We start from the raw sequence: 12,800 nt of genomic DNA on the forward strand, positions 1-12,800 counted from the left end.
ATCTCTACTAAAAATAGAAAGAAATCAGCCAGACAACTAAAAATCTATATAGAAAAAATTAGCCGGGCATGGTGGTGCATGCCTGTAGTCCCAGCTACTCGGGAGGGCTGAGGCAGAAGGATTGCTTGAGCCCAGGACTTTGAGGTTGCTGTGAGCTGGGCTGATGCCACGGCACTCTAGCCTGGGCAACAGAGCAAGACTCTGTCTCCAAAAAAAAAAAAAAAAAAAAAAAAAAAAAGCAGAACCCTTTTTCCGAATGAAATTTTATGTGAAAACACTAAAATATATAACAGCTCAAAGTTGAGCTGCTCTGGTTTAAGCAGAGAACCAAAGCTCTCCCTTACTCTCATGGCCAACCCTTAGGAACCTTCAAGGAATAGTTTTTAAAACTCTGGCTTAAAACAGAAGATTCTGCCTTCTCCATCTCAGCTCTGCCATTCATCAGCCGTATAATCTTTCACAAGAAACAATGAGTTTCACTTTTTCTTGTCCTTTACAATAGAGGTACCACCATCTACTTTATAGGTTTGTTACAAATGTTATAAATATAAAATAAATACAAAGTTTCCTATACATGGCAAGCATTGAAAAGTTAGTTCCCTCTTTTTTATCTACAGTGTTAACAGTTGTTGCCAATTCAAGTAAGCTCAATAAATGTATCTGAAAATATTCTCAGCAGCAAGGAAGTGAAGCTTCCTTGGAGCAAGAACATGCTCCCATAGTTCAACTAAAAGAAACAAACCTAATAAATCATTAAAGGTACCAGTAATAATAACTTCCTCTATCTTAGTCCCCTCAGACTATTATAACAAAATACCATGAATCAAATAGCTTATAAACAAGAAAAATTTATTTCTCATGGTTCTGAAGGCTGGGAAGTCCAAGATCAAGGAGCCAGCAGATTTGGTGTCTGGTAAAGGACCCAGGTTCTGGTTCACAGACAGCACTTTCTGTGTTCTCACATGGTGGAAGGGGTAAGGGGGTCTCTCACAGCCTCTTTTATAAGGGCTCTGCCCCCATGACCTAATCACCTCCCAAAGGCCCCATCTCCTAATACCATCAACTTGTGGGTGAGGATTTCTCTTTCCTTTTTTTTTTTTTCACATTGGATGGGTAATGTGCCAACGTGGTAACAAGGATTGAGGGAGGCACATCTCAGCATGTGCATGAAAACCCAATCATCATGCTTATGAACTACAAAAGGATTAAGGATTTCAACATATGAATTCTAAGCAGACAAACATTCAGACCATAGCACCCTTCCAGCTTAGCCTCCCGGTCAGTCACTGACTCATATATCCCAACCACAATTTTGATTATAGACCAGACATCCCTTATGAGATACCTTAATGTCATCTCTAAGTGTGACGTGAAAAGTTAATGTTGTTCTGAGTACCTTTAATTTTGGCATTTCCTGAGCTGAGCATTTAAACTGGCAACTTAATTCTGCATTTAATGAGTATTTTTATGTTCATGTTTTACCACAGAATCTAATGTTTATTTGTCCATATTCTGGATTTCTATTTCTCCAGGCACCACAGATCAAAAATACATCCATGTCATGTGCACCTTCACCTAAGCAATTTTAATCAGGCCCTTGCCTAAACCAGTCATTAAGAATTCATTACCTTGGTCTATTATTAATAATGTGTTCCCATTTCCACATGTATAACAAGAGACCAAAGCAATTTTTACAGGAAAGAGATTCTCAGTCCCAATCTAAGCCTAGCCAATAACTTTCAAATCACACACTCTATAGAAGCTGCAGATGTTGGCTTTGATCCCTGTGGCTTAGGAAGAATCATAACAATACATCATATAGCCAAGAAAAGACTCATTAAAGATAAGGAACACATCCCTGAGTACTCAACATGGATGTGGGAGCCAAGACCATTCAAAATACTAATCTTATATTTTACCAGGAGACCTTGAGCACTTCACCAACTCTCTATTGATTATTTCTTCATGAGAAAAGTGAAAATATACTCCTTAAGAGAGGCCAGAGATACTGTTTTGATTAGCCATCAAAAAATTATGTCTTGGGATTACTAGGGACCTCAGTAAATTATCTTTGTCATCTCCCTCATTTCTAAACATCCTCACACCTAAATGATCCCAGAAAGATAGTTACTAAGTCTTTGGGGAAGATATTTCATAATCTCACTTAGTAACATTCCAGTATTTTGTAGTCAGGAAGTTCTTTCTAATATGTAATCTATACCCCTTCTGTTGCAATTAAAACATATTCCCTCTTGTCCTGTCCTCTATGGAAAGAGAACATCTGCTTAACACCACCTGAACAATATCCCTTCAAGAGATTATAAAATATAGGAAGCCCATTTCAAACAGCGTCATGTAAATGCAACACGGTTTTATATGGGTCACCTTAGACAAAGAATATGATTAAGAGTCTTAAATTCCTAATTCCATCACTGACTTGCTCTGAAGATGATAGGAAGTTAAAACCCTGCAGATGCTGTGCTTCAATTATCCCATCAGTGAAATGCACATAATAAAACCAGAATGTTAGAACTCAGTTCTTCAAAAAGTTAAGTATACAGGAAAGAGATTCTGATTCCCAAACTAAGCCCAGCCAACAACTCTCAAATCACACACTCTATGGACACAGCAGATGTCGGTTTTGATCTCTATGATTTAGGAAGAATCATAAGAATAATATACTACCACAGTACCCTGCAATTCCACTCCTAGGTATATACCCAAAATAAGTCTAAACAAGTCCATGCGCATGCATATTCAAAGCAGCATTATTCACAATAGCAGAAGGCAGAAACAGCCCAAATGTCCATCAATGAATAAATGAATAACCAAATTATGGTATATACATATTATGGAATATTATTCAGCCATAAAAAGGAATGAAGTAGTGATACAAACTCCAAAGTAGATAAACTTCCAAATCATTATGCTAAGTGAAAGAGGCCAGACACACAAAAAATCACATATTGTATGATTCCATATTCCATTGATATAAAATATCCACAATAAATTGATCCATAGAGACATAATGCAGACTGGTGGTTGTCAAGGGCTGGTGGAAAAGGGGAATGAGGAGACACTGCTTAATGGGTAAAGGGTTTTACTTTGGAGTGATGGTAACGTTTTGGAACTAGACAGGTCACACAACATTGTGAATGCACTAAATGTCACTGAATTGTTCACTTTAACATGGTTGTGTGGGCCAGGAGTGGTGGCATGGTGACACCTGTAGTCCCAGCTACTCAGGAGGCTGAGGCAGGAGGATCACTTGAGTCCAGGAGTTTGAGGTTGCTGTGAGCTATGATGATGCCACTGCACTCCACCCTTGACAACAGAGAGAAAACCTGTCTCAAAGAAAAGGTTGTGTGTCTACTATGGCACTGGTCCTTGGGGGAAAAAGAAAAACCAATAAAATGGCCGTATGTGAAATCATTTTCACTCAATAAATCATTTCTTTAAAAAAAAAAAAAAAAAAAAGAATGCTAGGAGAATGAATAGGGAATAGGGACAATGTCCATAAACTGCTTAGCACTTCCCAGGAAAGTCATCATACAAAATTCTAGGTAGCTCTGTAACCAAAATATTTATTATTACCTCAATATAGCTAATTAGACTCCAGACAAAGAATATATGGAGTCCACTTGCTCAAGGATTCTTGGGTGTGGCTCCGGGTCATGGTCCTCAAATTTGGCTTAGAATAAATCTCTTTAACATTAAAAAAAAAAAAAGAATATATAAATGACAAAACAAATGGAAAATAAAGTGTAGAGCTTTGTCACAATTCTATAGTACACTACATGGAAGAAGAGCCAATAAATGAATGAATAAAGAAATTAACCAAGCACCCCAGCTGATTTACTATAGCAATAATGACCAAAGGAAACCAAGAAGGAATGAACTTTAACAGCTAATAATACCAAAATATGAAGACCCAAACAATAAGTCAGGGTATACTTTAAAATAACCAAAAGAATGAAACTGGAATGCTCCTAATACAAAGAAACATTATCATGCTTGAGGGTGCAGACTCGGGGAGGTGGGGGGTGGGGGGAGGGGATGGAGGTACGACTACAAGGTGAGTGCCAGGCGAACTGTCTGGTGAATGGACACGCTTGAGGCTCTGACTCGGGGGGATGGGCAGGACATGGACATTGTATATAACCTGAACTTATGTACCCCCATGATGAGCTGAAATAAAAAAAAATTTCCAAAAAAAAATACAAAGAAACATTAAATGCCTGAGGTGATGAATATCCCAATTACCCTGATTTGATTAATTCACACTGTATGCCTATATTGAAACATCATATGTGCCCTATAAAGATATAACTATTATGTACCCATAATAATTAAAAATAAAAAGTTAAAAGACAAAACAAAACAAAAAAAGATCCATTCAGTAAGGAGGTGAAAAAAGAAAAGCTAAAGATAGCAAAGTTTAAAAGTACATGAAGTAGGCTGGAATGGAGGCTCATGCCTATAAACCAACACTCTGGGAAGCCAAGATGGGAGGATCGCTTGAACTCAGGAGTTCAAGATCAGCCTGAGCCTCATCTCTACAAAAAATTAGAAAACTCAGGTGGGTGTGGTAGCATGCACCTGTAGTCACAGCTACTTGGAAGGCTGAGGCAGGAAGATCCCTTGAGCCCAGGAGTTTGAAGTTGCAGTGAGCTACAATTACACCATTGCACTCTACCCAAGGTGACAGAGCAAGACTCTGTCTCAAAAAAAATAAAATAAAATAAAAATAAAAGTACATAAAGTAAATAAATCCTTAACCTCCAAGGCCAATATACAAAGACCATGAGAATCATGATTCTCACCATTTTGCAAATATCCTCATACCCTTGGCTCTTTTTCCTTAAATACAACCTTCTAGCAAGACAACAAGGCTAAGCAGCCAAGAACACAAGAATGGAAAGGTATGGTTGGTTCCTATCTTCGTGTTTTATCAGTATTAGTTCTTCAGGAGCAACAGACATGCTAATAATCAAAATACACAGACCATCTCTTTTCCGACTCCTTAAACTCAATTCAGTCTGATTTCTGGCCTCACATTCCTCCAACACTGTTTTTGCTATAATCATCAATGATCTCTGTGTTGATAAATCCAACAAAATACAGTGACTGCTTCCTTCTTGAAACATGCTCCTCTCTTGGTTTCTATAATAACACAACCTCTTGGATTTTCTCTTAAATTCCTTGGAGCTTGATCCTGAGCACTCTTCTCCTCTTACTCTATACTTTTTCTCTAGGCGATCTCATCCATTTTCCTTGGCTGTAAATACCATCTATATACCAATATCATCCAGATTTATCTCCAGTGCCACTTTTGTGAATCAGCCCAAAGACTGCTTACTTGATATCCACACTTGTATGTTTTCACAGACATCTCACACTTAGCATGACTAAAATTGAGGTCTTCATTCCGCTCCTCAACTCTAGTCAAAATCTGCTCCTCCTCCAATGTTTCCATCTCAGAAATGGCACCTTCATCTACCCAGATGTTCATGCCAGAAATCTGGGATCATACTTGACACCTCCCTCTTCCCACACATCCAATCCATCATTAAGTCTTGCTTGTCCTAATTCTGAAATATATACTGAAGCTTTCTACTTCTCTCCATTTCCACTGCCTACAGCCTAATCTAAACCATCATCACTGGACTTGGTAGCTCACGCTATAATCTCAGTACTTTGGTAGGCTAAGGAGGAAGGATCACTTGAGGCCAGGAATTTGAGACCAGCCTGGGCAACATAGTGAGATCCCATCTCTACAAAAAAAATAGAAAATAAAACATTAGCTGGGAAGGTACCTGTAGTTCCAGCCACTCGAGAGGCTGGGGACAGAGGATCACTTGAGCTCAGGAGCTCAATGTCAACCTGGGCAACATGGTGAGACCCTGTCTCTTAAAAATAAATAAATAAGTTATTCAGGTTCCCCTACTACAGTCTCTTTTCTACTTTTCCATCACAGGATTTAACACGCGTTGCAATTTATTGGTGTAATTATTTGTTTACTGTCTCTCTCTCCTCTAAACTATAATCTCTATTAAGGGAACAGACATCTATTTTTTTCACTCTAATCTTAGGATAGTGACTTAGTAGTTTAGAGACTGTAGAATTGTTTATAGTAGTTTAGAATCAGTATAATTCAGGGATTAAGAGCAGGGGACCATGGAGACAGGCTGCTTGGACTCAAATCCTGGTTCTGCCACTTGCTAGCTACATACCTTGAGCAAATTGCTTAACCTCTCTAAGCCACAATTGCCACATCTATACAATGGGTAGAATAAGAGTACCTACATCATAAGGTTGAAATGAAAAAAATCAATGAGGCAAAACACTACAGTATGTGGCACAAAGCACTCAATAAATGCTGGTTCTGTTTAGAACCAACATTTGCTATATAAACAAGTATCTGAAAAGGTAAGGGCTGAAATACAGAGTCACAATCAAGAAATAGTTATGAAAGCTCTCACAGGAATATTTCATACCTCAAAAAAAAAAAAAACCCACAGTAGGTAACAAACAATATTATGTTATCCTCACCACCTACTGTAGACCTTCAACAAACATTTACCAAATGAATGACTGAAAAATATAGACTGCTATAATCATTAGATTTTTCAAATGAAAGACGGAGAATATTAAAGAGATTTAGACAAAACATAATCAGATAGTTAAAAACACTGAAGCAATTCACAATTATAATGGCATGAAAGGATAAAGAGTAATAAAAAACTAACCCAGGCCGGGTGCAGTAGCTCACGCCTATAATCCTAGCACTTTGTCAGGCCAAGGCAAGAGAGTGCCTGAAGCCAGAAATTGGAGACCAGCCTGGGCAACACAGTGAGACTTTGTCTCTACAAAAAAATTTTAAAAATTAGCCACGCATGGTGGTACGTGCCTGTAATCCCAGCTACTTCGGAGGCTGAGGCAAGACGATCGTTTGAGCCCAGGAGTTTGAGGTTGCCGTGAGCTGTGATGGTGCCACTGCACTCTAGCCCAGGCAATGGAGCAAGACCCTGTCTCAAAAAAAAAAAGCAAAGGGGCCAGGTGCAGTGGCTCACACCTGTAATCCTAGCACTCTGGGAGGTCAAGGCAGGGGGGATCGCTCAAAGTCAGGAGTTTGAGAGCAGCCTGAGCAAGAGTGAGACCCCGTCTCTACTAAAAATAGAAAGAAATTAGCTGGAGAACTAAAAATATATAGAAAAAAAAATGGGCCAGGCATGGTGGTGCACGTCTGTAGTCCCGGCTACTTGGGAGTCTGAGGCAGGAGGATCGCTTAAGCCCAGGAGTTTGAGGTTGCTGTGAGTTAGGCTGACACCACAGCACTCTGGCCCGGGCAACAGAGTGAGACTCTGTCTCAAAAAAAAAAGAAGGAAAAACAAAAAATCTACCTCTATTCGATTCTTAGCCCTTACCACTATGTAACAAATATGTTTACTCTTCTGAAGGTTTACCCAAGGTGATTTGGTAGCTTTCATTTTTCCCTAAATATCATTCTTTTCCATTCCATTAATCAACTTCTTACAAATCCTTCAAGCACCAATCAGTTCAAATAGATAGTAAAATGCAAATGCTTGCTTAGACATTTTCTACCTGTTTTGCAAAGAAATGCTTTTCTGTTCCTAAAATACCTCTAGCTTGTTTTGCTATATATATTACAGAATCCTCAAAAATTTGCCATCTATCTTATATTTGGAACTCAGTTTCAGATACTATTGCTTTCTAGGCTTCTGGTTCCCAGTAAAGACTCATCCTCATACAATTTTAAAAAACAAGCTGGGTATGGTGGCTCACACCTGTAATCCCAGCACTTTGAGAGGTCAAGGCAGAAGGACTGCTTGAGCCTAGGAGTTCAAGACCAGCCTGGGCACCATATCACAACACCCTGTCTCTATAAAAACATTTTTTAAAAAAATAAGCCAGGTGTGATGGGGTGTACCTGTACTCCTAGCTACCTGAGAAGCTGAGGCTGGAGGATCACTTGAGCCTGCAGTGAGCTACGATTATACCACTGCACTCCAGCCTGAGTAACAGAGTGAGAAGCCAGTCTCTCTTTTCTCTCTCTCTACATGTATGTAAAAATAAATAATAGTTAAAAATTTAAAAATAAATAAATATAAAGACCCATCTTTTTACTTTTATCCCCCCTAGCTAGGATTTGAACCTTTTATTTTAATTGGAAGAACACTGAGGGGAAAGAGGGACAAATATGCTGTTTTAACCTACTATTTCCTATTAAGGTTTTCTCAAAAGTATCTAAATTTTAACCTACACATCACTATTATTTCTGCTTTTAGAAAACATACATAATCTTTAATTTGTTATAATAATAATGTTGATAATAAAAGCTGGCATATATAAAACTGTGCTGCTCTAAATGCTTTACACATATTAACTCCTTTTTTTTTTTTTTGACACAGGGTCTCACTCTGCCGCCCAGTCTAGAGAGTGCAGTGGCATCATCATAGCTCACTGCAATCTCAAACTCCCAAGCTCAAGCAATCCTCCTGTCTCAGCCTCCTGGGCAGCTGGGACTGTGGGCGTATGCCACTATGCCCAGCTGATTGTTCTATTTTTTGTGGAGATGAGGTCTCGCTATGTTAGTCAGGCTGGTCTTGAACTCCTAGCCTCAAGTGATCCTCCCATAGTGAGCCACTACATCTGGCCATATATTAACTCGTTTAATTCTTACTACAACTATGAGATATTTTATAGATGAGGAGAGGCACAGAGAGTAAGTAACTTTCCCAAGTTGCAGAGGTAGTAAGCAGTGGCACTGGAATTTGAACCCAGGCCACCTGGCTCCAGAGTCAGTGCCACCATGCTACTATTTAAATGTTTGGGAAGAGATATTTTTCTGCCCTGTTTTCACTGGTCACCTAGACTAAAATACTCCAATTCGCTCCCCAAATCAAACATGCATATTAATCCTCTCCCACTCAGCAAAATTTCAAATGGTTGATTATTTTATAGGTATATATACCTAAAACCCAGTATTTTTGGCCCATAGGAGAATATATGTTTTCTCCTGGGGAGTAGAAATAAATGATGAAATCGTAAAAGGTGAAAGTTGCCTCAGTTCATTCCACAGGTAGAAACATAATTCTAATAAGCAGTAGTAAAAAAAAAGTTTGCAAACTACTCTTAATTTCTTGGAAGAAATGCACCAAAAAAGACAGTAGGTATTATTTTATACATACTCAGCAATGGCCTACATTTTTCCTCTCAATTTCACAATTCTCTTAAGTCTATCTCCTAATATAAGACTAAGTACTTCAACTTACTCCTGCCTACAAATGTACCTGAAGGCATGTATCCAGCAATCAAATTCATTGAACTCAACTTCCAAAGAATATTTAACTTGGAAAAAAATTAATAAATGAGAACTAATTAAATTCAGATCACATGAGAAGTAAAAAATTAAACTCATTAGTCAAGCATACTGGTTACTTTTAAGTCACAGTTATCCTTTACTATGCCAAATCCAATGTCATACATTAAATGCTGGAGTACAATGGTATGATCATAGCTTACTGCAGCCTCAAACTCCTGCCATCCTCCTGCCTCAGCTGGGACTACAGGTATGCACCACCACAGCCAGTGTAGCAATCTTAAATGAAGACTTTGGATGGCAGCAGGAGAACTTTAATTTATAGAATCATAATATTGTGATTGCAACTTTTCAAGGGGATTAAGGATGCCATGACTGAAGGCTCCGATCCCTGGGAATACCCAGTGCTCACTTTACTACCTTCTACCTCTTTCTGTCAGCCCTTGTTTATTTCCTTCAAGCACTTATTTCATCCTAAACTTCAATATTACACATATCTGGTCAATTATACTCCCCACTGGAATAAACCTCATAAGGGTAAAAACATCTATGTCTACCTTTGTATCCCAGCATCTCATGAGCCTTCAATAAATATTTACTAGATGAACAAAAGTTTGAAAAGGTAACAATTGAAACAGAGTCACAATCAAGAAACAGCTCCAAAAGGTCTGATAGGAGTATTTCATACCTCAGAAAAAAAATGTAAAAAACACAGTAACAGAACAATACACAACGAAGAAAGAAGAAAATTTAGGTAGAGATGTGGAAAGTATCAAGCCTAAGGGCAGAGGAAGAAACAGAAAACAAGTTAGAAAAGATAAACACTTACTAATCTACAAATACACAAACCAGGACTAACTGGAAGAGAAGCTGTAAATATCCTCAGCCTTATCCTAACTAAACATGCAGCACCTACAACTCATCTTTCACTAGCACTTCCAAGCACTTACGCCTTTTCACATGCATGTTAGTAAGCTCTTTCAGGGCTGGTTTAGTGTTTGTTCACCTGTCCTCCATGATTGTCTGACATAATGCTGCCTTGAAAGTAGCAGGTTGCCTAAGAACCTAGATGACTACTATTCATTGTTGCTTTGAGACAGCATAGAAGTTAACATTTGGAGAGAACTTTATCTTTTTAAAGCAAGTTTCACATACTTTTTCTCAGCAAAATATTATGATAGATGTATATTTTCCATTTTTTAAATATAGACTCAGAAAAACATTCAAAGCCTTAGAGTTGAATCTCTGCTACGTACCTGCTGTGTGGTCAAATTAACTGGTCTCTTTGAGCTTCAGTAGAAAAGTGGAGAAAATAGATTATTATTTCCTACGGGGAAAGGACTGTTATGAGTGTTAAATAACATATCTAAAGAACATGACACAGTAAATGCTCATTAAAGGATAGAAGCCTTCCCTATAGTCTCCTTAAATAATTTGTATCCAATTTCTCAGAAAACTGGTAAGCCTACTGTTTAAACCTAGATCTCCTGATTACTTAATCTATTTCCTTCTTACATTACATTGGCAGGCTGCCACATAATATAATGGGCATATAAATACATTCTAACAATAACTGATCACAAAATTTTTATCTATCAGTAATTAATTTTAGCTTTGTAAAAGAAAACATAGATCTAATTAACTTGGGGGGGAGAGGGAGCTTGAAAAGATAAAATATAAATTACTCCAAACCACAGCACAGGCCGTACTATAGCACTTCTGTATAAACAAAATTATGACAAGAAACTGAAAGCTCTCTTGGGTTTATGAGGAACAATTGGAGAAAGAAACAAGAATGACTATGATTAAAGGAACTTAAGTTTTTTTTTTTTTGGTAAACCAAACCACTGGGCAAAAAAATATGCATCCCATTCCAAAATAACTCTATCAAGGCTGAGATATATCTTAGAAAAAGAGACCGCAGTGTGCTAACAACAAAACTTTTACTCTAATTCTTTTAAGAGTGAGAAAAATGGGAATAGTGAGAAAAACTGTCAACCTAAACTGTGAACACTCAAAAAGATACTTAAGAACCATAAATGTCTAGATTCAGTACTAATAAGCAGCATAAAGGAACAAGATCAAAAGAACAAAATTTCATTAGTTTCCTAACACATACTGAAAATATTTTGAAAATTATCTACTATAAACATGTAAGTTACTACTCTATTAATAAAAATAACCAACTGTTTTCAAGTGATATACGTAACTAATCTTTTTCAGCTGACACATACAACTGTTCCAGGCCAAGTACTAGAAGACATTCAAAGAAGTTCACATCTTTAATAATTCCCAAGAATTTTCCTACTAAAAGATAAGGTAGAATTCAGTCACATTCTGAACCAGAAGAGCCTAATCTGACATTGACAGAATACCACAGGATTTAACCAAGTTAAGTTAAAAGGTGAATAAGGCTGGGTGCAATGTCTCACACCTGTAATCCCAGCACTTTGGGAGGCTGTGGCAAGAGGATCACTTGAGGCCGGGAGTTCCAGACCAGCCTGGGCAACACAGTGAGACCCCCTCTCTACCAAAAATACAAAAATTAGTGGCGCACACCTATAGTTCCAGCTACTTGGGAGGCTGAATGAAGCAGGAGGATCACTTGAGCCAAGTAGTTTGTTTAAGGTTGCAGAGAGCTATGATGATGCCACTGTTCTCTAGCCTGGGCAACAGAGAGAGACTCAGACTCAAAAACAAAAAAACAAAAATAAAAAAGATGAGTAAACTTCTATCATAAAACATGGAAGAAGCTGATAACTGTAAGTTCCTATAACTTCCCACCACCACCACCAAATTCGTTGTCTGCTTCAATTCAACTTAAACTTCTGCCATTTCCTACAGAAACATAACACTAAGATTTCTTCATGACATCCCAAAGCAATCTCCATCTATTATTTAGCATCATGAGGAGGCACTGATACTCCTTGCAACTCTCAATTCTATGCAGAACCTATCAATTCCCAGTGGACAAGGCTGGGCGTGGTGGCTCAGACCTGTAATCCTAGCACTCTGGGAGGTCAAGGAGGAAGGATTGCTTGAGGTCAGGAGTTGGAGACCAGCCTGAGCAAGAAGGAGACCCTGTCTGTACTAAAAATGGAAAGAAAAAAAAAAAACTAGCTGGGCAACTAAAAAAAAAAAAAAATTAGCCAGGCATGATGGTGCATGCCTGTAGTCCCAGATACTCAGGAGGCTGAGGCAGGAGGGTTTCCTGAGCCCAGGAGTTTGAGGTTGCTGTGAGCTAGGCTGATGCCACGGCACTCTAGCAACAAAGTGAGACTCTGCCTAAAAAAAAAAAAAAATCCCCAGTGGACAATGTCACTTCCCTCTCTAAATTCTTTCCTGATATACATTCTCTCCTACCATAAAAACTTTTCCAGATAATACACATTCTTACCTTAACTTCCCAATCTAGATTCTCCATAAAGATAGTCTGGTGGCTCTTAATTAATCCCTT

The 12,800-nt window shown here is 38.2% G+C and overlaps 1 protein-coding gene and 1 non-coding gene across 7 annotated transcripts in view; both read right to left on the minus strand.

Moving 5' to 3' along the window:
- AMBRA1 (autophagy and beclin 1 regulator 1) overlaps positions 1-12,800 on the minus strand; it is a 175,906-nt gene that overhangs the window by 161,701 nt on the left and 1,405 nt on the right. The window lies entirely within an intron of this gene.
- On the minus strand, positions 1,104-1,206 carry LOC123643153. The gene has a single exon (XR_006736710.1). It is a non-coding gene; the product is annotated as a small nucleolar RNA U13 (small nucleolar RNA).

Source organism: Lemur catta, chromosome 7 (assembly GCF_020740605.2).
Source record: "Lemur catta isolate mLemCat1 chromosome 7, mLemCat1.pri, whole genome shotgun sequence".
Classification (NCBI taxonomy): domain Eukaryota; kingdom Metazoa; phylum Chordata; class Mammalia; order Primates; family Lemuridae; genus Lemur; species Lemur catta.